Raw genomic sequence first — 25,564 nt, forward strand, 5'->3', positions numbered from 1 at the left:
ACATTTTTATTTTACAATTTATCCTCTGTTATTTTAATAAATTAAGGTTAGCTAATGATAGATGCTGAACAAACTGTAACAAAAAAACCTGAAAAAACTCTTTGCAAATATGAACATACCTCTGCAGCTGAGACCCTGAGTAATCCAACATGCAAAACAGTCACGCTTAAAGTACCGTAACGTAAAAATGGCCTGATTGATCCAATTGGGTACTAATGAGACCAAGTGATGCACTCATTCTCCATTAGAAGCTTCAGTGGGAAGAGGGAAAAAAACTGGAAAGGTTAAGTCAACACTCAATAGCTCCTAGCCCTATTCTCCTATTTAATACATTTCCTATGCTGACTTAATGAACCACATAAAGCCTCTCTAGTTTTCATCAGATGGGGGTAGCAGTAGTGCTGAGGTAGAGAGAGGGGGTGTATAAAATGGTAATAAGGGCAGTCAGATGAAGAGATGGAGGGAGAACCCTGAGTGCGGCATGAGGATGAAGCAGTACCTACCTGGAGGTGTGTGATCTCATTAAAGCCAGATTGGTATATGCCAATAAATCCAAGGCACTTGTGATCTGGAAATATTACACACACACATACACACTGCATGCACACATATGTCCCTTCACAAGGAATATTATTAGTCCTACTAAATTATCCAAAATGGAAGGGAAGTAATAAATATCAGATTGAGAAGGAATGGAGGAGTAGACGGTCACATCAGGGACTGGTTACTGCAAAAAAAACAACATCTCCGGGGCTGAAGAGTAATTACGGGACATAGCAAGTCATTAAACTGTCATCAGACACACACACAATGAAGAGAATGGTAAAACTACATGACAAAGTCAATCAAATGTAAAGAAGAAAGCAATAATTGTACATAATGGTGCGACATAGAAGACTATAAAAGTTATGCCTGTGTGGCATTCTCTGATTGCTCAAGTTTAAAAGACAGTGTTTATTTTTCAAAGCACATAATTACACATTTTTCCATCTGATTTTGTTTTCCATGATTCAAACATGGATTTGTACATGAGAGGGCAGGCAGAATCAGTGTTTCGTTTGTTTCATTGTCACTCTGATTACTTGAAGTCAGATATTTAACTCAAACAAACCCTAGGCAGTTTTTGTCGGGAGCCTCCTCTCCCACAGGCCCCTGGGGCTCCTTGGAGAAGGTGAAACTGAAATAGCAGAGAGAGGCAAAGAACACAGCAAGCCATGCTTGTGTGCTTGTGTATGCTGGCTGGCAGAGTCCCCTTGAGGCTCAACTGTAAAGCTATCATCAGTACCGGTGTCAGGGATTTGTAGCTTGTCACTGACAGAGAAGGAGTTCTGCCAGTAACTCCTGGAAATAACTGCTTATGTTGAGAGAGAGAGAGTCTGGATTCCACAGCTTGTGAGAGTGAGAAAGGGAGAAAATGAGTGGTATGATGGTGTTTGTGTATCTATTCTCTTGGTGTATTTGTATGTGTGTACAGGTAGTAGATGTGTTGTCTTTGACAAAAGGTCTTCAGCTGTTCGTGTCTATGTGCATTTGTCAGTGAGAAATTTTAAAATATGCATGCTCTGGATGTGTCAGAAAGGCACTGCGTAGAACTATAAATCCAAATTCACCATAAAATTTCAAATTTGAAGAAAAAAAGTAAAGACTAAATGTTTTTTGTTTCAACACCACTAAGAAATTTCTGTCACCACCCATTCCGCTCACATGGACTTGCATTGGTTGGAATGGAATGGAATGGAAACAAGTTTATTTCGAATATATGTTAAAAAAACAAAACAAAACAAAAAGAAAGAACAGACATAAATAAAAAAAGAGAATATAAAGAAAACATTCACGCTCAAGAACCGTTATAAACACAAACAGAATTTTTTTCTTTTTCTTTTTTCTTCCATATATGAACACAAATACTACAAACAATTAAACAATTATACATATTCGAAAAGGAGTGAGAAGAAGTATAAACTTATATAAACTCACCCCCTATTCCTCATCAATATTAATTACATTAGTAAGCAGCTTCTTTATTTATACACAATGTTTCATAAGGTATAATAATTTTCACAGAGTACTGTCCTGAATACTTAGCATGAATTACTATTGAAGAATACTATGCGCATATTAAAGTGTGGATGCCATGCTTTGAACAACTTTGTCAAATAAAAAAGCCCTTTAAACGCTGATTCTATTGATACCAATAGTTCGCGTCGAAAAAAATCCGAAGCATATGAATAATAGACATCTTTCGAAGGAATCAGAGATTTGGATCTGCCGCTAGAGCGCAGGCTGGAAGTGAACCCGATATGACCTGTGACGTCATGAAAGGCGTTGACTTTCGCAGTTCCGCTTCGGACAGCATGTAAACAAAACAGGTAGTCTTCGTTTCTCTAGTGTTTAAATCTGTTAATCATCAACATGCCAAGTCGTTGTGTGGCAGCTGGATGTAGCAATACATCTAGTGAAAGTGTATCTGTGTATAAAATTCCCAAAACAAGAAACGCTGCTGAAAAGGGGAAAGTTCAAGAAGGTGGACGGCGAAGGATTTTTCCCTCCAGATCTGCAGGAGAGAAGTCTGCGTTTTCGAAGGGACAAAAACCGGGACACAAACGAAGAATTTTGAACGGAGAGTTGGGAGGAGGATCTTGGCTTCTGAGTCGAGGAAAGGCGGGTGAGCTGGAAGCGAGCGAGCCGTTTTCTGGGTCGGAGAGGACGGCGCTGGAGTCGGGAGCGGAGGCTGCTAAGCTAGTGTGCATCACGATGGATCACATTGAGGCGAAGTAGTCGTGTTTTCTGTTGTCCTTGGATCCAACTGGAGCATTTCAACGCACTCAATGTTTTGCAAGAGAAGCAACAGGCCTGCAACGTTTTTTTTCTTTTGCTTTTGAGGTGCCGGTACCGTGAGTAAACTGAACTGTGTGTGTGTGTGAGCGCGCGCGCACGAGAAAAGGTTTCAAACGGGTTCAAACGGGTAAAACTGTTAATGTTCCACAGTTGTTAATGGTATACAGTGACTTTGTTAACTAAAGAGTAGTACCATCTGGGAAACTTATGACATTTATTTTGTAAATTGGGTTGAAAACCAGTGTTTACCTTTGTTTAGATTAGGCCAAAAGGGGACATTTTGAGTATATTTTAGGGTAAGTGGAGTAATTTAATTTTATACATTTTTTAGACTTACTGGAGTCTAGCCGAATCTTCATGCTGGCTATGGTCATCGGCATGATCACTAGACCTACTACTTTCTGCTATATCCTCCTCACTTTCGCAAAAGGGTTCGAATCGATACGGTTGCAAAAGTGACTCATCATCATGATAATCTCCGCAACTTTCCTCTTCATCTTTCTGTTCATCTGATGATAAATCGCTAATAGAGACGGTAGCATCACTCTGTGCTTCGCTATCGGTGCTAGCCATGTTGTCTTCCTTGTCTTCCTTTCGTTACGTCACAAACAGGGCGGAGCGAATTCGGCGGAATGCGTGAAGCCGGCGGCCGTCCTCGTTGTTTATATTGCGTTTTTCGCTATTTATTCTTTTTCGAAAAATATTAAAAACAATCGCAACATGAAATAGAAACTATTTACTATATTTTGGCTTATTAAAATAGGCCATGTCACCCACACTTTAAGATAAGAATAATATACACATACATATTTTTACATATGTATACTTACATACATATATACATCTAATATCCATCCGATATATTTGAATATCGTTTTAAAATCATATATTTATATCTTATTTTAAAGAGTTTTATGTTGGGACATTGCTTTATTTCATCTTCTATACTGTTCCACAGTTTTGCTCCACAAATAGAAACACTGAAACATCTTCTATTTGTGCGTGCTTTGTGTATGTAAAAATTTTGTTTTCTTCTCAAACTGTACTCTCCCTCTCTTTTCATGAATAATTTTTGTATATTTGCTGGTAGTAAGCTGTATGTGGCTTTGAACATGATTAATGCTGTGCGCAGCTCCACCAGATCTGTAAGTTTCAATAATTTTGATTGTAAGAATAATGCATGTGTATGATCCAGATAACCCACGTTATGTATGATTTGTATCGCCCTCTTTTGAAGAATTAACAGTGAATGAAATGATGTTTTATAATTGTTTCCCCATACCTCCACACAGTAGTTTAGATACGGTAGCACCAGGGAACAGTATAGAATTTAAAGTGATTTATAATTTAGGACAAATTTTGCTTTATTTAGCACTGATATGCTTTTAGACAATTTTGATTGTATGTATTTGATATGTGGCTTCCAACTTAATTTATCATCAATTACAACACCAAGGAATTTACATTCATATATTCTTTGAAGTTGTACCCCATCAATTGTTACATTAATGTGCATGCATTTTTTACAGTTACCAAACAACATAATTTTTGCTTTGCTCAAATTCAATGATAACTTATTAATATTAAACCATATTTTCAACTTTTTCATCTCTTTAGTTACATCTTCCAACAGTTTAAGTCATCACCATCACAGAAAATATTTGTATCGTCTGCAAATAGAACTAATTTAAATATTTCAGATACTTTGCATATATCATTAATATACAGAATGAATAACTTGGGGCCCAACACTGACCCCTGTGGGACACCACAAGCAATGTCCAAACATGCTGAACAAACATCTCCCAACATCTCCCAAACATCTTGCACTTCTTCTCTGACACAGGCTTCCATCCATCCATCCATTCATCGTTATACTCACTTGATCCTGTTCCAGGTCACAGGGTTACTGGTGTCTATGCAGCTACTGTTCGGCAAAGGCGAGGTACACCTTTAGCCAGTCCATTGCAGGTGACGCAGGCTTAAAACCAAAAGTATCAGTCAGTTCACCAGGTCACTAATAGGTGATATAAGAAGTGCTTCTTCTCAAGCGAGTGCCATTTTATCTTTCTTTCACCGTGAGCAATTCAGCCTTTATTTCTCCAGAGTTCCTAGTGCTTTTGTTCCTGTTCTTATTCCTCTTTTTGGATGGCCTCCTGGACTTATATTAAAGACTCTGATTCTGTCACTCCCTGACTCTACCATTGTGTCCGCCTGAGCTGCACCTGATAGTACAATCTGGCCATAACATGGATACATTGGAGTCAGAAGATCTCCTTGCAGCGCTTGGAGCACAGGGTCAGAGAATAACCCAGCAAGACCAACAGCTCGCACAGCTCCGCTATGATTTTGCCACTGCCATGTCATCCCTCTCAACGCAGCTCTCTGACGTACCTACGGCGCTTCAGAATTGGAACATTTCGGAGTGTTCTTCCTCTGTGACTCCCTCTGCTCCCCCTGAGACAGCCACTACGCTCCCTGGACCTTCAGAGCCCCGCCCTGTCAGACTTTCCAGTCCAGAACGCTTTTCCGGGGATCAGGAGACTGTTGCTCCTTTCTCACGCAGTGTGAGCTCCATTTTGAGTTTCAATCACTGGGCCACATCGAAATGGAGCCGGCGCAGCGCAGTGTGCAACTCGCTGCCTTTATTCCTAGAGACTTTCAGACAGATTTACCATTCAGCAGTCCCTGGAAGAGAGACTGCCAAAGCCATTGTGAACATAAAACAAGGTAGAAGGTCAGTGATGGATTTGTTCAGAACTCCATCTGCTGATATTGGATGGAACCAGCTGGGGCTACTGGATGCCTTCTATACCGGTTTGTCAGAGTATTTGAAGGACCATCTCGCTCCTCTCGACCTCCCCCCAGAGTTGGATACTCTGGTCTTGCTGGCATCCAAAATAGATCAACGCTTACAAGAGCAACAACATGGGAGATTATCCGCTCCTCTCTCCAGACCTCCAAGTTTGCCCTACGCTCCTTCACTCCAACCATCATGCTCAGAGGCAGTTCCGTCTCCTGATGCTGTTGAACCCATGCAAGTGGGTCACACCCGCCTAACTCCAGCAGAATGCCAACGGCATTTCAGCGAGGGTCGCTGCCTCTACTGTGCTCAGCTGGGACACCTGATCACCAACTGCCCTATCAAGGGAGCTGCTTCCACCAACATTTCCTCCGTCAGGGCGATTGCAACCCAGTCCAGGATCTCTGTACCCAGACAATTAACGCAGATCACGCTCACCACAGACACCTCCACATCCGCTCAGGGTGCGCTGTTAGATTCTGGAGCAGACACCAACTTGATGAGCCATGCGTTGGCTTCCAAACTACAAATAAAGGAAGTTGAGATGTCAGAACCCCTCACAGCCACTGCGCTGGATGGCAGATTGCTTTGCTACATCACGTACAAGACCCCTCCCGTGACTCTGTCATTTCCTGACGGACATTCAGATCTTGTTTTTTCTCCCAGCCTGGACGAACACATCTCCACAGTGAAAGAAGTCCTCACGGGACTACTTAACAACAAACTCTATGTGAAGGCAGAGAAGTTTGAGTTCCATAAGGACCAGATCAGTTTCTTGGGTTGTGTTATTTCGCAGGGGTCTCTGGCCATGGACCCATCCAAGACAGTGTGCTGAAGTGGCCCACCCCCACCACCAGGAAAGATCTCCAATGGTTCTTGAGTTTTGCAAACTTATATAGGAAGTTCATCAAGGGTTTCAGCTCTGTGGCTGCTCCCGTTCATGCTCTAACCTCTTCTAAAACTACCTTACAGTGGTCTGCATTGGCTGATAACGCTTTCCAACGTCTAAAGTCGTCCTTCACCACAGCTCCCGACATCACCTTGCCAGACCCAGCTAAACAGTTCATTATTGGAAGTTGATGCATCCAATATTGGTGTTGGAGCTGTCCTCTCCAAGAGGTTGGGTGAGGACGGGAAAATTCACCCTTGTGCTTTCCTTTCTCGCAAGCTGTCTTCTGCAGAGAGAGAATATGCTGTGGGGGACAGCGAACTCTTGGCGGTCAAAGTCGCACTGGAAGAATGGAGGCACTGGCTGGAGGGCGCAGTCTATCTGGTTCTGATCTGGACCGATCATAAGAATTTGTAATTCATAAAGACAGCTAAACGACTGAATCCCCGGCAAGCAAGGTGGGCCTTCTTTTTCTCCAGATTTAATTATATAATTTCATACAGACCTGGATCCAAAAACGGAAAACCAGATTATCTGTCGTTGATGTATTCCTCCGCTGAGCTGCCTGTGGAGGAGTCTGTTATTGTGGCTCCTGAAAAAGTTCTGGGAGCATTCACATGGAGCATTGAGTCCAAAGTAAGGTCAGCCAACAGATCCGTTGCCAGTCCTGCAGCATTGCCCCCTAATCGGCTGTTTGTTCCTCCAGGGTTGAGAAGTGAAGAACTGCAGTTGGGGCACTCCTCCCTGCTATTGTGTCACCCGGGAGTGTAACGGACCTTGTTTCGTGTAACAGAGAGGTTCTGGTGGCCAAATATGAAAAACGATGTTTCCGGGTTTGTGTCTGCATGTTCTGTCTGTGCCCAACAGAAATCCTCAAATGCCCCTCCAGCTGGACTCTTTCATTCATTCATCATTCATTTTCTATTCCGTTTCTCCCTTTCGGGGTCTAAGGGCTGCCGGAGCCTATCCACTTCGCCACTTGTGGGCGAAGGCAGGGGATGCACTGGACAGGTCGCCAGTCTGTCCCAGGGTAGAATGTCCACAATCACACACCTATTCACTCTCACAATAACACCTATGGACAATTTAGAGTTGCCAATTAACCTATGAAGCATGTTTTTGGATGGTGGGAGGAAGCTGGAGATCCCGGAGAGAACCTTGACCTCAGGTTACCACCCCCAAAGCAATGGTCAGACAGAGCGAGTGAATCGGGATCTGCGATGCCTGTCTGGGCAAAATCCCTCATCCTGGTCCAGATCTCTTCCCTGGGTGGAATACACCCACAACACATTACCCTCTACCTCCACTGGCCTGATGCCCTTTCAGGTTGTTTTTGTTAGTAGCCCCCTCTGTTCCTTCAGCAGCAGCTATGGTGCGTCATTGTAAAGGCACGTGGATCAGATCGAGGGCGACCCTCGTGAAATCATCACTATCATACAGGAAGTCTGCAGACCGCCCCCGTTATCCTGCTCCTGTTCACTCGCCTCGGCAGAAGGTGTGGCTTTCATCCCGGGACCTCCCGCTGAAAGTGCAGTGTCGTAAGCTGGCCCCGAGATTTATTGGACCATTTTCAGTGTTAAAAATTACCAATTGCTCTGCTGTCAGACTGCGCTTACCCAGTTCTTCTCAGATTTATTTCATGTCAGCCACATCAAGCCTGTGCGGGAAACCCCCCTGGGTCTGTCCTCTGTACCACCTCCGACCCCCCGGATCCTTGATGGAGGCCCTGTTTATACTGTCCGTCGCCTGCTGGCGGAAAGGCGTCGGGGCCGGGGAGGGCTACGGGCCTGAGGAACAGTCCTGGGTTCCCCCTGCCATATCGTTGACCCCCAGCTCATCCAGGATTTCCACGCCACTCACGGGCCTAGGCTGCACGGGGTCAGCCGTGGGAAGGGGGTTCCTGTCAGAACTAGTTAGCTTTCTGGTTGTCTTCTTCTTCCTCTTTCGGCTTTTCCCATCAAGGGTCGCCACAGCGAAACAACCTCTCTTTCGAGGAGGAGTCGCATGGTTAACTTGGCAATGTTTTTACGCCAGATGCCCTTCCTGACGCAACCCTCTCAATTTAGCCAGGCTTGGGACCGGCACAGAAGCAGAGAAGGGAATAGGGAGCAGCCCGGATTCGAACCCTGGTTACACGGACGGAAGGCGCCGCAAACCAGCACGAGCTAAACTGGTTAGCTTTCTGGTTGTCACTTCCTGTTTTATTGTATAGTCCTGTCTTTCACCTGTCTTCATTTCCAGTTCCTGCTGTGTGATCTGCTTCCTCCCTAATGTGCTCGACCTGTGTCTCATTGTCTTCCCTATATAAGCAGTGCTTCTTCTCAAGCGAGTGTCTCATTGTCTTTCTTTCACTGTGAGCAATCCAGTCTTAATTTCTCAAGAGTTCCTGGTGCTTTTGTTCCTGTTCTTATTCCTCTTTTTGGATGGCCTCATGGACTTATGTCAAAGACTCTGATTCAGCCACTCCCTGACTCCACTATTGTGTCTGCCTGAGCTGCACCTGCCAAAGTTCCACTCCAATCATCTTTTGATTATAAAAATAATTTCCAGTGCTATTTTAATTATGATTATACCTTTTTAAGTTTAAAAAAGGGTCATTTTCTAGGACATTGTTTCTGCAGAGCAGCAGTAATTCACCTCCGAATTGTGGCAGAGTGAGCCTGACCCTGACTTCCCATCATCCCCTTTTTTACACTCTCGGCCGATAACTTCCAGCCCCTCACACCCCAAACCTAACATTACTCAGTGAAATAAAAATGCCGAGCAGTTTTGAGCAATTCAGCCATACAGTTTTGAACCAGATGGCAGCTCAGACAAGGAAAATAGACTTACATGGATCTATTTGTCTGCAAGTGGATTCATCGGAATGGAGCGGAAGGGAGCCTATGGCCTGCTGTTGAAGGTACATCACACAATCACGTGTCACATTTTTCCCTCTGCTCAGGATTCACAATGATTTGAATAAAGTAATACACAATTTTATGCTTAGTTTTCTTTATTTGTGTTCTCCACTATAAGTAAATGACAAGAACCAAAAGCACAATTTTCATCGGAGTCTGTCTTTTCTGAGCAGTTTTGAAAAACTACAGAGCTTTTGTTTTATGTTCAGCCAAGATGACAACTACCACGGAACAGCAAAAACTGGGCCTTAAATGAGACAATGGATCACTTGACCACATAGTCCACCCATCGTCAATTATGATCAAGTTTCCCAACTGGGAATTTTTGCAACCAAAGTTTCAACTTTTCATCAGGCTTCAAACAATAATTGACCCTCTAAATGTTGAAAGTGTGAAGGAAAAAGCAAGAAGAGGAAAATTACAGTTAAGTGGTTTGCCTTTGACTGAAGCAGCTGAACTCCCAACAGCATCGTGGCCCATCTCTAAGCTCACTGCACAAAGACAGTTCCAGTAACTGTCAGTCTAATTACAGTACAGCCACTGCTTTTAGTCATGGAACGTATCTGTATTATTTTTCTCAAGTACCACCAGAGGTTATAGGCTGGTGGTTTGTATGCAAAGTACAGCTATGAACCGAAGGCAAAATATTACCATTTCCCTGTGCTGTTAAAACCTATTATTTAAGGTCCGGTAGGTAACAAACAAGTAAACTTCACACAGTCATGACGGACAGCCAAAGGACAATGTTTCCAGAAAATGGTTTACTTTTAGGAAGATGTGCTCAAAACAAGGGAAAACACAAAAAAAATAAAAAGGTATCATGAGATATTAAAACAGTATTAAAATAGTTTTTATTGTTTCCTGGATTTTTTTGTTTATTGCTTATAACAATAATTTACATAAGGAAACATGCAAACTTAAAGTGATGTAAATGGTTGTAATACTAAACTCCTTTGGAGTGTTCCGTGTTTAGCATGTCAATGTCACACCGTATGGAGACAAAAACAGTCCAGCTCCATCTGATTGAGGTTCAGTTTGGTTTTACTGCTAAATGGTGCCAATACAAATAGGTGTGCTTGATGTTTGTCTGCGTAAATTGTTTTGAAAGGCCTCACCAAGACTTTTTTGGGTGGATTATGGGAGGGAAGCTATAGAGCCAAGTGTGTTGAAATAATCCTCCCTGAGCTGACAGTCAGATTTGTTCCTCTTAAGGACACAAAAGAAAGAAAAAAAGATTTTCTATTTTCTCCATCCCAGGCATTGAGTTCAGACCATGAACTCTTAAAGGAAGTGAGTGAGTTGAACTTCAACAAAATTTCTACTAAAAGGTTAAGATGAAAGCTTAGAAGACCAGTTATGTAGTTAAAAAAACATACATCTTACACATATAAACCCACTGTCCATTCTGACTATACATTCACAAGTCAGGTAAAGCAAAATAACATAACAAGGTAAATTAGTGTAATTGTATTACACGTGATGCAGACAACCCTTTCTTCTTTTGTCCTTGAAATCAAAGGCATGCCAAATAAATTGGTAGTCATTACCACTTTGCTTTTATTTTCCAACCTATGTAAGAAAATTGAAATGACGGATTTCATGTCCTGGTAAGTGAGCCAACCCAGCAATAAGTGATCCCAGATCTTTGTGCAAACTGTATTGATAATCAAATATCATCCAGGATGGGAACCTCTGCTCTGTTGCTTATTTGCTACAAGGTCACTGTTGTCCCCCCCCCCCATTATAAACCAGACCCAGATGCAGAATATGAATAGGAAGTGCAGATGTTACATGGTTGCCAACATCAAAACATCTTGCTAACTGTATAGGCAGTGAAACTCAATACTTTGGATTTCATTTTAAGGATCTTTGTACGCAAGTGAACTCTGACCTTTGCCTCACAGTTAATAAGTCAGATTTGGGAATAAAAAAAACTACCTTGGTTTAGCTTTTTCTTACTAAGGCTAAACATGAATCTACCGACTTCTGACCAAAATGTAGTACATTTTTAAACCTGACAAATGATAGAAAGTCTAAAAAAAATTAAAACCTGTACTAAAGACAGAGCATGGTGCTTTGAGGAATACATTTGCTCTGTACTGTAAGTGAATGTTCAGCAAATTGTGTTTGTGGAAAATAAATTGCCGATGAGAGCATAGCATGGAAGGGGACTAAAAAAACTTCGATGTTGAACACAACTTCACCTTAGGGTGCTATGACGGAACGTAGCATTACCTTAAGGTGAATTTTGTAAAATAACACCCTGAGTTTAAGTACAAATTACTGTAAAAGAAAAAGCTTGAGAAGGAAAACAAAACCATTGTTTTATCATGTTTAAAATTCAATAAATAGTTTTAAAATTATACATTTTATGAAACAAGACTTTATCCACATCAAATTGATTTTCTTAGAAAAACCTTTTTTCGGCCCCCACCTTTTTACAAAACATGCAATTCTGATTGCAGGTTCATCTGATCTTTTCATCTTAACTGTTTTTTTTTATTTCCTCACTGATTGGTCCTGGTCTTTTTGTACTTTGTGGTTTGCAACATGAGCCTTTGTATTCCCTTTCATTGCACCTGTCAACAATTATTAACCATTGTCAAAATTTAATTCTTGTGGATTCATATTTATAAAAACTTTTTTCCACTTTGTGAGAGACTGAAGTTGTTCTGCATCCTGGTGTTACTGAGGTTGTCATCTACATTAATAGATTAAAAAGATGAAATTGGAAACAAATCAAAAAGTATATAATGTGACTCCTAAAGTTTTTCTTTTCTCACGATTGTTTTCACTCCTTATCTAGTCCTCCCTTTTCTCACTCTCTACTCAGTCACCACTCAAGCCATCAGCACGCTGGTTCGGAGTGTTCCCTTCAGGAAGGAGAGTCCATGTTCCAACTGCAGTCTGATACTGGGAGCCAGATAACCCCTGCAACATGTGCTACTCTGCAATCTCATCCAGCAGAAGTTGAGCCTTTTTTTCTTTTCTTTTTTCAGTAAAAACACTTATTAACAGCAAACAAAAAATAAAACATCTAATTTGCTTTAGGTGTTCAAACATGTTTGCAGGCAGTAAGTAACCTTGTACACTAGACTCTTCCCTCCTCTTTATTAATATTAAATACAAAAGACAAAATGTATATTAGTAGACAATTCTTAACTTCTATAACTATTATATAAAACGGTTTGTTAGCACCTCAATCAAAGTAAACCAGACACTTAATGATACCTGTGCTACATTTAGGAAACATGTGTGTCTAACCTTAGGTTATCTTGCAAAAAAAACTGGTCAGTTTTTACAGGAGTACCATGTTGGAAGTGAGCTCCCATAGACCTTACACTTCTGACCTCATTACTATTCAGAACTAACAGTGAGAAGACAAGTAATACTACGTTCCCAGTGCAGTTCATCCCTGCCGTTCATAAATGATGTGCACGACCGGCGTTGGTGTGTGTGTTTAACAGCAGCAGTTTCCTTGAACTCCGCTCTCCTGCCACTTCTACACACACATGCGTTTACTTCCTCCAGGGAGATAGAGGGCCTCTGCTTTCTGTCAGAGCGTCTTCAGCAGCAGAACTCCGGGGCCTCTCCCTTGGTGGGAAACTGGCCCTTTCGCTTCACAACCGCCCTGCAGATGAGAAGAAAAACAAGAGCAGAGGAAGGCACTGCAGCTCCCCCTCTGCTGCCGCCGTACACATTTTCTTTATCATCTTAATCCTTTACCCACGTCCTCTTCCTTTCTCCTCTATTGTCTGCGGAGGCGATCAATAGCGTTAATTGGCTCACTGAGTCACTGTTACATTGATTGCGGTCTCTAATAAAGAGGTTATTGATTGGCACTTTGTTTAACACAGGCCCATACACTGAGAGCTGCCCTCTAATGCTACCAAGACAGTAACCTTTTCCTGTTTGCCAGTTTTTTTAATGCCATAAATTATGTCAGTCAATTAAGTAGATTTTTCTTCTCTCACACTTTTTGCTCCACCAGGGTATGAATAATTCACAGATTCCACCAAGCTGAAAGCACCAGCTGGACTTCTTGAGTGTTTAGTTTCTTTCTTATCTATTCAGGTAAGGAGAATTTCACTGTGTACAAATACAAACATTATATTTGCAGCAAACTAGATTCTTAAAACTGAATTTGTTTTAATCAACAAAGCAAAAAGTTGAAAAAAGTGAGTGTAGTTTTAATGAAAGAATCTATACTCTAGGTTTGTATTATTTACAAAGAACAGATCACACCAGAGAACAAACTTTTAGCCGTGCACTTCTATAGACAATGTTTACTGCTGCAAATAATACATGTGGATGTGCCTTTACGGAATTGCCTTTGGGGAAGTTAGAAACACTTATTTTTCAACATTAATGAAACAAAAACAAATCTCAAGTTTATTTGAAGCACTCTAGCCATAAACATAAACATAAACATAAATAGAATAAAATAGAATAGAATATAAACATAAAAATAAATAAAATAAAATTCATTACTACATGGTGCTTTGTTGTGATTTTAAACTTTAGGTTTTTTTGGTTGTTTGGGAACCAGCTTGCAGATTTCAGAACTTGACTGCGCCTCACATTTTGCTTTAGTTCTTTACTAAATACCCCAGAATAAATAATTTATTAATATTTAGAGGTGGAGCTACAGGGTGACAAGGGGGGAAGCTGCCCCACCAGATAAAAGCATTTTTTTAGTCAATATTAGTAGCATTATTAACAAAGATTAAGTAGCACCAATACAAGCTTCTTTAAGCATTTGTAATAGCACATCAGCTAAAAGAACCTCTGTTAATATTAATAACAGTAAAACCAAGTTTAAAATGTCATCATTTCATTTGTAATAGCTTTCCAGTCTCATTTGCCACCCTTCCAAAGTCTTTTAACCCCCCCCCCCCCCCCCCCCCTCCCCATATAAAATATTTTAGCTCCAGCAATGGTAATACTAAATAAACAAATTCAACATTTTTTAATTTCTAAAAATTGAAATGTAAAACAGTAATGTAAATGTTGCTTGCATTTGTTAAAGGCATCTTTTTTCCTTGCTGGATAACTGGAAACATGTTGCACAGCATCTTATGAGTGCAATGAAAATATGATTTCTTTCTAATTATATAATTGCGAGCAATTTTTCAGAGACTTAAGTCAGTCAAAGACAGGTCTCCTGAGTAACAGGATGGAAACTGGAAATGGGGTGTTAGTACCTTCATGTGAGATTTAATTAGTGCTATTAAGTATTCAATGATCAATGGAATTTGTTTTAGCCGATCAATAGGTGGCCAGCCCTGAGAAGGACAATGTGCATAAGTTACTTATTTGCATTTCAAAGCATCTCATGTCACGTGGCCCCATTGGAAATCCATACCTTTTTGTTAGGCTGTAATTCATATTTAGCTGCTTTATCCCCTTATCACTGACTGCTATTGATTCCCTTCCCTTTATTTACTGCCTGCAAACTGCCTTCGGTTTAAAATGTCAAAATGTTTTTAGGGAATCCGATATTTCTCCGTCTGCCTTCCTCTTCTCATATCTAGGTCTCTATATTTCTCCCTGTGTGTCTCTCACTTTAATTCCCCTGTCTCTCCACCCCCTTTCTTTCTCCTTCACTCTCAGTTCTCCTCGGTGGAGTTGGAAATTAAACCCTGTCATCTTCCCACCCTCCGCACACATCTTTGCTCACTCGGGTGTGAATCTGCACATCATTCAAATACATAACTCATTGGTACCTGGGGAATACTCAGAGCCACTTCAAAGTAAACCCCCCACCCCCCAATCCTTCAATTTTGCGTGTTCCCACTGGAGTTCTATTTTGTTTACCTGAGTTAACTCTAATGGCTTGTTTTTCCCGGCACATATCAGATGTTCAAGAGCAACGTTTAGCCAAGTTCAAGTGTGCGCCGGCCTCACCGGGATTTTTAACGTGATTTCATTTTATTTGGGCTCAACCCCTCCGAACATCTCTGATTGAAAATTTCCTTTCTGATTTTATTTGAAAATCTTGTTTGGCTTTTTATTTGTATTTTCTTGTCTTGCTTGTCCTTTACTTTGTTATATACTTAATTGGTGTAAACAGCTGTATTTTTTTCTGAGTGAAGTTCTCTAGATGTGTGGACAGCGAAAAAGAATAAAAGACTGTTCTTCCACAAAATAGATCAAACACTTCAATTAAAAAAACATTTTTTCTGTACTATAAGCAAATATGTTTGATGCATATTTATAACATTTTATAAAAAATTTTATTGTTTATGCATCCTCTGTTCAGCTGGAAATCCTTTTTTATTGAAAACATTTTAATTACAATATTTAAAAAAAGTGATTTATGTCAAATGTAATAAATCACATGCAATCAAAAAGTATTTGAATTATATGATAAAAATATTTTAAATTGTACAGTTAATTCCAAATAATGAACTGGGATTACAAGCTACATATTAATCTTCTGGAACAGCTAAAATACCAATAAAATTCACCTGACCATACCAGTGTTATGAGTAAGCATGTATGAACTATGTTAATTGAGATTCATTTATTATTGGATGTGCAATCATTAGCAAATTAAAGTACTGTGCCCTTTTTCAGTTAAAGTGATAAAGCTTCGGTGAGCAAGCTCGTGCATCTCAGTCTTCAATGACAGAGGTCAAGGAGTTAACCTTCAGAGACCTGAGGTCTGCATGAAGCACCATCAGTGCCATCAGGATACATGGCCTCTGCGCTGCCGCACAGCTGGGGAACAGAGGATCAGGCTGAAGTGCATGTGTGTATGTGGGTTTATGATTGCACATCTGTAGGAGCTTGTGAGAGACTACCTTCATAGTAATATGTGAGGGTCATGTAATGCAGCCAGACATGAGTGATGGTTGAGATATTGCTGCTGGAGCACTCAAATGCATAGGAAGTTTTTGGCTATTTAAAGTTAAATGGATGAATGGCTACACAGATTCTTTGTGGATAAATAAATGTATACATAAAAATAAAAAAACGCATAGGTCTGTATGTTCAAAGTAATAAACGTTGCTAGACTAATACCAGATTCCAAATTTAGTTTGTGGTGGAAAAAATGTGACAATTAAAAAAACTGAGTTTGATTTGCTTGTGACTGCAGAAACAAAACTCTGCATTAAAGAAAGCACTTTTACAAACTATTTACATTGTAAAGTGGCTCCATAAAAAAATTAAAGTGCTTTAAACAAATTTCTTCTCTACCTTTCAAACCTTTTTAAAATTCTTTGTTAATCTGTAAAAGTGTATGCCAATATGCATCAGGGACAACGTAAATTAAGATTTACGTCAGATCACCTCAGTTTGTAAGGCCAGGAATAGACAGTCGACTAAACAAATTACAAATTTCTTTATTCCATCCAATCTGATTTTGTTTATTGCTGAAATTGCTGTTTTATTGTTTTGCATAAAAATCAAGACATCAATGTGATTACGCACATTGAAGGACATCCGTCATGTTGGGGCGAAGACATTTCAGCTTGAACTTTTATATTGCTCCCTGTAGCGCCCTTAATCTAGGAGGAAATCAATACAGCTTTTACTGACACATTGAAAGGGTGGAGTATTGATGCTCAGATGTCATTTTGAGGAGGATTTGATGTTTCTGTTTTCTCTCTAGAAGCGGAGCTCAGTGATTGAAAGCTTGGGGCAGTTTTTGGGAAAAATCAGTATAAAAATGTCATTGTCTCTAATGATTACGAAAGACGCAAGAAACTGTGACAATCAGTGTTTTAACAGACTACAATTTTTCAATAGCAAATAAATCAATATTGGGGAGGATTGAAAACTCAAAGCACAGGTCAAAAGACAAATTAAAGTAGGACCACCCGCGCTTCCACATTTTTATCAATTCTTATACTTTCTATGTCTTATTACATCATATCAATGGATTATTTCATAAACATTCATTCATTCATTCATTTTCTTTACCGTTTATTCCCTTTCGGGGTCACAGGGTTGCCGGAGCCTATCCCGGCCACTTGGGCGAAGGCAAGGGATGCCCTGGACAGGTCGCCAGTCTGTCGCAGGGTAGAATATCCTCAATCACACACCCATTCGCTCTCACACCTATGGACAATTTAGAGTTGCCAATCAACCTATGAAGCATGTTTTTGGATGGTGGGAGGAAGCATGAGATCCCGGAGAAAACCCACGCATACAACGGGGAGAACATGCAAACTCCACACAGAAAGGTCCCCCATATTTCATAAACATATCTAGATCAATTTCTATGGCCTTTCTCTGTTCATCAAGATTGTTTTGTCTGTTTCTCAAAGTCCCACAAGGTATTGGGACAGTCATTTCTGAATAGGTTTGGAGGTTTGCACTCTAAATTCATTTCTGTCAGTCTAAGGGTTAGTGTCATTCAATGTAGCCTTTTAAACTTTGTTTAAATGCTATTGTTCTGCTTCACTGGCCTATCAGGACCTGTGTTAACCTTTGGAAGCATTGAAATGTGAGCTTATCCCCTTTTGATTTTCATTTGTAGCTGTCCACGACATCTGCTCTGCTATTAGACCAATCCTGTCACTTTTGACAACTTTTTTTGTTCCTTCACTGCTGCAATTTGTTTCAACCCCGGTAAAATTCTGTTGTCTGTGCTGCAAGTCCATTGGCAAACAATAGAGATGCAGTTTCTCTCATTTCTAGCTTGTGATGTTATGCTGTATTGGTGGTATTTGACCGTACCACAATTGGTATCCACCTCCCGTCTTTGTAATTGTCTGGCTCAGGCTTTGGCAGTACAGTAGAAAAAGGACGAGGACTGTTGATAGTGACTTTGTTAAAATGGTTTTGAAGAATTCTGCAGAGTTGCAAATTGCTTAATTTTGTTCTTCCTGCAAGGTTCTCGAGGGTTTGTGTTTTATGAGTGTTTTATTTTAACAATTTAGAGCCTTTTAATGACAATATGGCCATATGGTGGATTGCCTTTGCCCAAGAGTAGCTGGAACTTGCTCCAACATACCTGTGACTCTGCACAGGACATAGCAGGTAAAAAAGACAAAAAATCTGATTTAACCTCCCCCCACCCAAAAAAAAGTATATGGTAAAAGTACACCAAAATTACTGAATATACTGTGCTAAAAGAATTATTTAGTTTTGTAAACATGCATCTCGCATGTTAGTTATTTTTTCTTGTAATATTTTATCATCAATCTATCTTTGTTTCAAACTATAGCTTTAGATTTGCATGTGTTTAATGTATGTTGTATCTGTAAATACCCATGTCACCCTCCGTTCTCCTTTAACCCAATAGTCAAATTCATATTTGTACATTTGAATTTCCGCATGTCAGTGTTTTCATGTCCGTCTTTCTGTTTCTTCATAGAACGTCTTCTGCTTCTCTGACAGTCGGTTAACTCCAGAGTCACATTTCAGGCCTGGCTGCTGCTTAAAGGCCCATAATCTACTTGGCAAATGACTACAATGTTGCGGTTTGAATGGAAGCAAATTATTCGCTTTAAGGACTCCTGCTGCTGTGGGACCCGAGGCTAGTGACTAGTGCTGTTAACACACACACACACACCCAGCGTGCAAGTCATCATTATTTATTTAGCCCCTTAAGTGTTTAAAGTAGAGAGGGTCCACAGGGGCAGAGCATAGTTGATCAAATTATTCCACGTTTATGGTTAAAAGAAAGTAAAGCAAAAGAACATAGAAAAGTGCAGGCATTTAAATGCTAAATCTGATTACATGAGCACTGGGTCCTAAATGCTTGGCCTCCTATGTAGAATGGACACTTCAGTCTGGAATGAATGTTGAGGTTTCCAGTCAGAAATCTAACATTGAAGGCACAAAGAATCGATAATAAATTCAGCATTTACAATGTCGCAAAGTCACTGACATCTCACTAACCTTCAAGGTATGCATGTTATACATTCTTAAAGTTTCAAATTCCACATTGACACAATAATTGACAGAGGGGAAAGCATATTTACTTTTCATACTTGTGCTGAGTAAAGAGTTGCAGGATGTTGGTCCGACCATCACAGGATGGGCCAGTAGGACTTACTTCTAGAATTCACGGCATGACCTTACTGTAGTAATTTAATTTTAGTAATTTTCCTTTTCTGATACTACCTTTTGATACTGGATAGATGAGACTGTCTGTTACCTCTACTTTAAGTAGTTATGGGCCATCAAAGCCAGCCAGGCTTTCTGTGCTGGCCAAACCCTGCTCAAATAAATGTATTTATAAACTCCCCAGATTGAACTGCTGACAGTAGCCTGTTGAACATTAGCTTCTATGAAACAGAGCAGGCTCCTGTATGCTGTAGTCAAATGAAGTCAGCTGCATTATACTGTGACTATCCCTGTGTTTAATGCTTTACCATTTATTCTTAATATTACAATGACTTGCATGGCATGCAGAGGGGAAGATGACACATCAACAATATTTCTTCCAGTCTCCGTGATTATTTTAGCTGTGGCTGTCAAATCAGAACCTCCTCATGTCCTAAAGCGTGTTGCAACTCCTCTCTAAAAGCCAAACAGCATTCTTTGGTCATGGCGCAGAGGTAGGGCCATGGACTTCTGATCGGAAGATTGCAGGGTTGAAGTGTCCTTGAGCAAGACACTGAACCCAACTTTGCCACTGGCAGGAGGTTGCACCAGTGATAGGCAGCAGAGCCACCATCAGTGTGTGAATGTGAGTGAGCGTGTGGGGGAATAGGTCTGTGACTGTAAAGCGCTTTGGGGAAGGTAGAAAGTTACAAGTACGCCATTTAACATTTCAGCCTTCATCCCTTGGTCCTCTGCTTTGCCGTTGTCTTCTTCATCTTCCTCACCACCAGTCATCCTACACCCCCATCCTATGCTGTCTGGGGGCACTTTCCCCCGGTCCCAATTTTGGAGTTACTGATCCCTGAGATTACAAGGTATGTCTAAGGTATATTCAACTTATGAGCTCCTCCCTTCCCTCTTCAATGTCACCCTGTGCTCCTCTCTGTATTTGAAAAACCTGTTCATCACAGATACATATCTTCACCTTTTTTTGCTCTCTAAGTAAGCATGCAAATCATATTACTGGAAATCATCAACAGGAGTGTTTATCGCAATCTGTATGCTATTTTATTATGTTCTAATCATGTTTAAGTATGAGTTTGTCTTGTGGTGCAATACTGGTATTATGAGGTGTATTAATAAAGGTAGGATCAGGTATGGCATCAATAAAGCCGAGAGAACTTTTCTGATCAGAGGCTTAACAAATTCATCACTTTTTAACCATTTACCGGTACTTGGTTTGATGTAACATTGGTATGTTGTGATTACGAGGTGCTATATATGTGTGTAGCACAGATAATAAAACACAACATTTTTTGTAATTATTAAGTTAATTATTGTATTATTATTAAGACAACTCACAGATTAAAAGCACAATTCCACTATTGAATAATGAAGTGTATGTTGATAGAAAAACAGACAGTTGAAAGTGCGGGATTTAACAGATTGAACAGCCAATGAAATGGCTACTTTTAGGCCTGAATAAATCCTTAGGGCTGGTGATCCCCCAGGATGCTGGCCTCCCAAGGAAATTAATGACAACTGGGCCTTAGTATAATGAAGTAGTTTGCCTCAGAAATGTGCTCATGGATTCATTAGTTTCCACAAGTGGGCTGCAAGAGCACAACATCTTTATAAATCCTCTTCACACTCTTCGCTCCCACTGCTTCTGATTAATGGTACCTGAAACCCCCACAACTGGTTTGGCCCATCTTGGCAAATATTTTGGCACACCTCACTAAACATAGGTTGACCATGATTATCCGGCACAATCCAGGTCAGTGAACGGACTGAAAACTGGGTATAAAAAGGCTTGTAAACAAAAAAAGATAGTTTGTTGATTGAGGCAAAATAATAATAATAATTTTTATCTCATTAGAAATTAGCTTGTAATTCAACCTTTTTGTTGTGGAAATAAGAATTGGAAAAATTTAACTAAACAAATTAAGTAATGCTGTAACTTCAGCAAAAATCTGCTTTTATTCACTTCTACAACAGCTTTGGTTTGTGATCTTTACATTTAAAGATTAATTTATTATAAAAAAAAATGTGAAAGTGTGTTGTATGACAACAGAAAAGTGATGGAAAATCTCAAACATCTGCCTCTAACATCTATAATGATTAATTATCTTAGCAATGACAAAAGTAGAAGACTCCCTCTGGTCTTAATAAAGTAAACCGTACAGTGATCTTCAAATTAAAACTTTAGACAACCACATAATTATCAGAGCGGTGTCAAGGTTTTATACCTCCACGAAATTTCCGAGTTGTTCAAAAAGGCTGACATTTGTTATAGACTGTCTACCGAATTGTGGAGAAAATTGCAGCATTGTTGAGGACTGATAAGCCACAATGTGGCATGACACCATTAGACTCATAAAAACCTGTCTACTTGATAACTGGTGCTCCATATGGAATACCAGCAAGAAAATTAAAGAACAATAAAGTAAATTGAGGTATATTTAGATTAAAATGTATTTAAAATGCATTTAATTCTCTCATAGCACAGTTGAGATGTGTTTTCACATGACAAATCATTCAGTAGGTGCCCTTTGCTACAACAAAATAACGCGGCTGTCACAGAGTGTGTAACATAACCTGGTAAAGATTATTAATGAGTGCAATAAATTCAAACTGCTTAATATGAAGTTATGAAAAGAGGGATGTGCGAGTTAGATCTAATGACGATTTAGTTTGTTTACCAAGAGCAATCCTTAACCTCTACAAATGTGCTTATTAATCGTCAAAGGTTCTAAATTTTCCATCTGTCACGGAACAGTTCATCCTTATCAGTGGATTCATATTTTCTGCATGATAGTATTTTCAAAGGTGTAGGCTATGCACAAGAGTCTGTCGGTAAAAGGATTTTTGAAAACAAGAATCTACTGTACGCTATATTGAAGTGTCTGTCTGCTCTGAACAAACAACTTCTAATGTGTTTTTGTTCCATCAAACATTGAGGCAAATGGCAACCAAGAGTGAAAAATGGGCAAAGGTTCATTGCTAATGCTTAAAGATCCACTTCAGTCATCTTTTGAGTGATTTTAAAAGCATGCTCTGTGGTCTTTTTATTAGGATTATGCCATTTTTAGCCAAAAAGAAAATAAAAGCTGGTGTTTTCTAAGACATAGTTTCTGTAGAACGGTGGAAGTTAATTCAAAATTGAGTTCTGGGCAGGACTGTTGGTGCAGAGTAAGCCTGCCCTCATCTCCCATCATGTTTTTGTTTACGCTCACTTCTGCTAGCTCACAGCCTCTCACAACCCTAACCTAACATTACCAGATGCCAGCTCCTCAGAATGGAGCAGAGCAGAGAGCTTGTGGCCTGCCCAATGTTTTTGTATGCCACAAATAAGCTTTTGCAAACTGCATTTTTTTTTGTCTACTCCTGATTCACAACAATTTCATTTATATTTTTCAGTGCCTTTAGTGTAATGCCTGGTAAAAAGTAAACATGGAGATTCAGCAGCGTCAAGCATGGAAGAGATGCTCACAGTCACAAATCCTTGTCAAGTATCAAGTAATTCGCTGCAAAGCCTGAAGTACTGTAACCTAATGTTAACATGAGTACTTTATTGTCACCGTTTTTTATTGAACTACCTTTAAACAACTTTTAGACAGTGTCTGCATTCCTAGTAGATAAGAACTACATGCTTGACTTTTAGACCTGTAGTAGAGAATAAACAAATGAACATTGTTCACAAATCCCAACGTTTAAGTCTCAAGTCAAGTCTCGGGTCTTTTATATATGAGACTTAAGTATTTATTTTTATTTTTTTTTATTTTTACATAAACAGTTAAATCTAGAGGAGCATTGGCCCCTTGAGACGAAAATTTTCAAGTCTGAATTTCAAACCTTTATCTTTGTGATTTAAGACTGTTAACTCTGGGACTTAATATAAGGGCAAGACAAAATTAAAAGAACACCAGAAAAAATATTTCAAAATGATCCAAAGGAGTAGAACTAGGCCCAGTCCACCTGCAATGGAGAATGTAGAGGGAGGAAAAGAGAAGTGTTGGTACATGGACTCCAATGTCTCCACAATCTAACAAAGTCAACTACAAACATGAAATATTTACATCAAACTCCTAGTGTCAAGTTCTATCCACAAGCTATTGATAATGCAACCCAAATTGTTGGCAATAAAGTCTGTCGACTTCGTACTACAGATGTACGAAATGTGTATTATCCTGATATATGAGGGATGAAATGGGGTTTAATCTAGTGGTAAAGGTCAAAGCCTGCAACTGCCATGAGAAGGTTAATCACTTGAAGTCTTTTTTTTTTCTTTGCTCTCTTTGACTGTACAGCTGGTCAAGACCAGGTTATACCCTTGATTTAAAGCATAGTTCATTGTGTTTGTGCATCATCATGTGTGCATTTAATATGGATAATAAGGGAGTAAAAAATAAAGATGCCCAGTTATTGTTGGGCATACATGCACACACATAAGTGTAATTTATGGAGGAGGTAATGACCCCAGATTCTCATTGTCCAACCGTCCTCTCTTTGCAGTGGCAGACAGCTCTGGAAAGCCTCTTGGGGGCTCTCAGGCAGCTTGCTCTCAGGCACTACTTGCCTGTGGAAAACCACGCTTTTTTCTTGTGTGTTTATATGCCTATGTGTGGTATTGATCCCCACCTCCATTCTTATAATGAAGTGGAACTACAGCTCCATTACGAACTGCCTTGCTATTGGCTGGAGGTAATATAAAATTAGCTAGCATGGGCTGAGCCTGTCAGTATTGATTTCACTACCCAGATCACTTGTTACAGAAGAATAGAGCCGTCTGTGGCATAATTGAACAAGTTAACTCCTTGTTCCATAAAGTGTAGGTCTGTATTGATTGTTACAGCTGTGGGTTTTGTGACACACCTGAGGAAAGTTGCATTTATGTTAGCTGTAAAGAGTTGCTGATGTTTTCTTTTCTTTGTGTGTGACAATTTTCTGCTGAACTAAAAGGCAAACCATAAAGGAGCTTTGTCGGAAAACAAAAGTATTTCTATTACACCACACATCTTGTTTTCTATTCTGTCTTTTTTTTTCTTGTGCACATTTCGATTTTGAACCAAAGTTCTATTTTTAATATATATATATATATATATATATATATATATATATATATATATATATAATTACTGTTATTATTATTATTATTTTAAGTCACTTTTGATCAACCTAAGCATGCTGAGCCTTTCAAACCACACTTGGCATGTCTATGATGAATGAAAGGTACTGCGTTTGTCCACTAATAAACGTTAAAAGAGAGTACTGTTAAATAATTTAGTTGATCTGAAAAGCAGTTAGATCAACTCACATTATTGCTCATAGCAATAACGTGAGTTGAGAGAGGCGTCGCTTATGTGGGTGAAGTGAAACAGGATAGATAAATGTTCATTGCATGCATGAAAAGCCACACACTTCTCCCCAGCTGGAGTGTAATGAGCTTTTAGTCTGTTAACCTCAGCCAGCTTACTTTGAAGCAGTGCTTTATGAAGCCCCTATTGAGGGGGATTGACGACATACTTATGGTGTGTAATTAGAAAATAGGGCCCAGTCAACAATAAAAAGTGATGCTGTAAAGAGAGAAATCTCTCTTCATTGTTAATTCATGGGCTCCTGTAAGACCGAGGTCTTTTGATCAGGTAAAGCCCAAAGTAGGGTATAATAAATTATTTGACGGGCAAATTATAGTGTTGTTCCTGAAACAGATGTGGTAGGTACATTGTTTTCATCCTCCATCGGGGTGAGGGGTTAATGAAATGCTCCTCTACGTGCAGATTTTTTGCTCTCCACCGCTGCGTGATAAGTAGCTAACCAACGAAGCCTGTAATTACAATCTAACCAAAACCAGTCTGATCTGTATATAAATCTCACCATCCAATTACAAGATGTAATAATTCTGCGCTCAAGCTGGTAATGAGGTCTAATACTACTGCATGTGATAATCCCCTCTGGATGTGGGCTTGATCAGATGTTGGCTTTGTAATTAGACTGGCAGAAAATCATTATTTTGAGTTCAGAAAAAGATGAGGTTGGTGAGAAGTTAATTTTCTCTCTCAATTCTCTGAAGCGTAGACAAGAATTTAATGATTTAATCATGATTGTTAGCTATTTTGCAATCGATTTGTA

General features: G+C 39.7%; 1 long non-coding RNA gene across 3 annotated transcripts in view; it reads left to right on the forward strand.

The window, feature by feature from the left end:
• Window positions 1-1,511: 1,511 nt before the first annotated feature.
• LOC110013778 (uncharacterized) overlaps window positions 1,512-25,564 on the forward strand; it is a 94,847-nt gene continuing 70,794 nt past the window's right edge. Inside the window, exons 1-3 of one of the 3 annotated variants that reach the window (XR_013655187.1) lie at window positions 2,099-2,894; window positions 12,264-12,399; window positions 13,422-13,504. This is a non-coding gene — a long non-coding RNA (uncharacterized LOC110013778). Of the gene's footprint in view, window positions 2,895-12,263; window positions 13,505-25,564 lie in introns of all 3 variants that reach the window. The other 2 variants (XR_013655186.1, XR_013655188.1) reach the window with 2 other exon arrangements.

This window comes from Oryzias latipes, chromosome 3 (genome assembly GCF_053564925.1).
Source record: "Oryzias latipes strain Hd-rR chromosome 3, Olatipes_Hd-rR_3.1".
NCBI lineage: Eukaryota > Metazoa > Chordata > Actinopteri > Beloniformes > Adrianichthyidae > Oryzias > Oryzias latipes.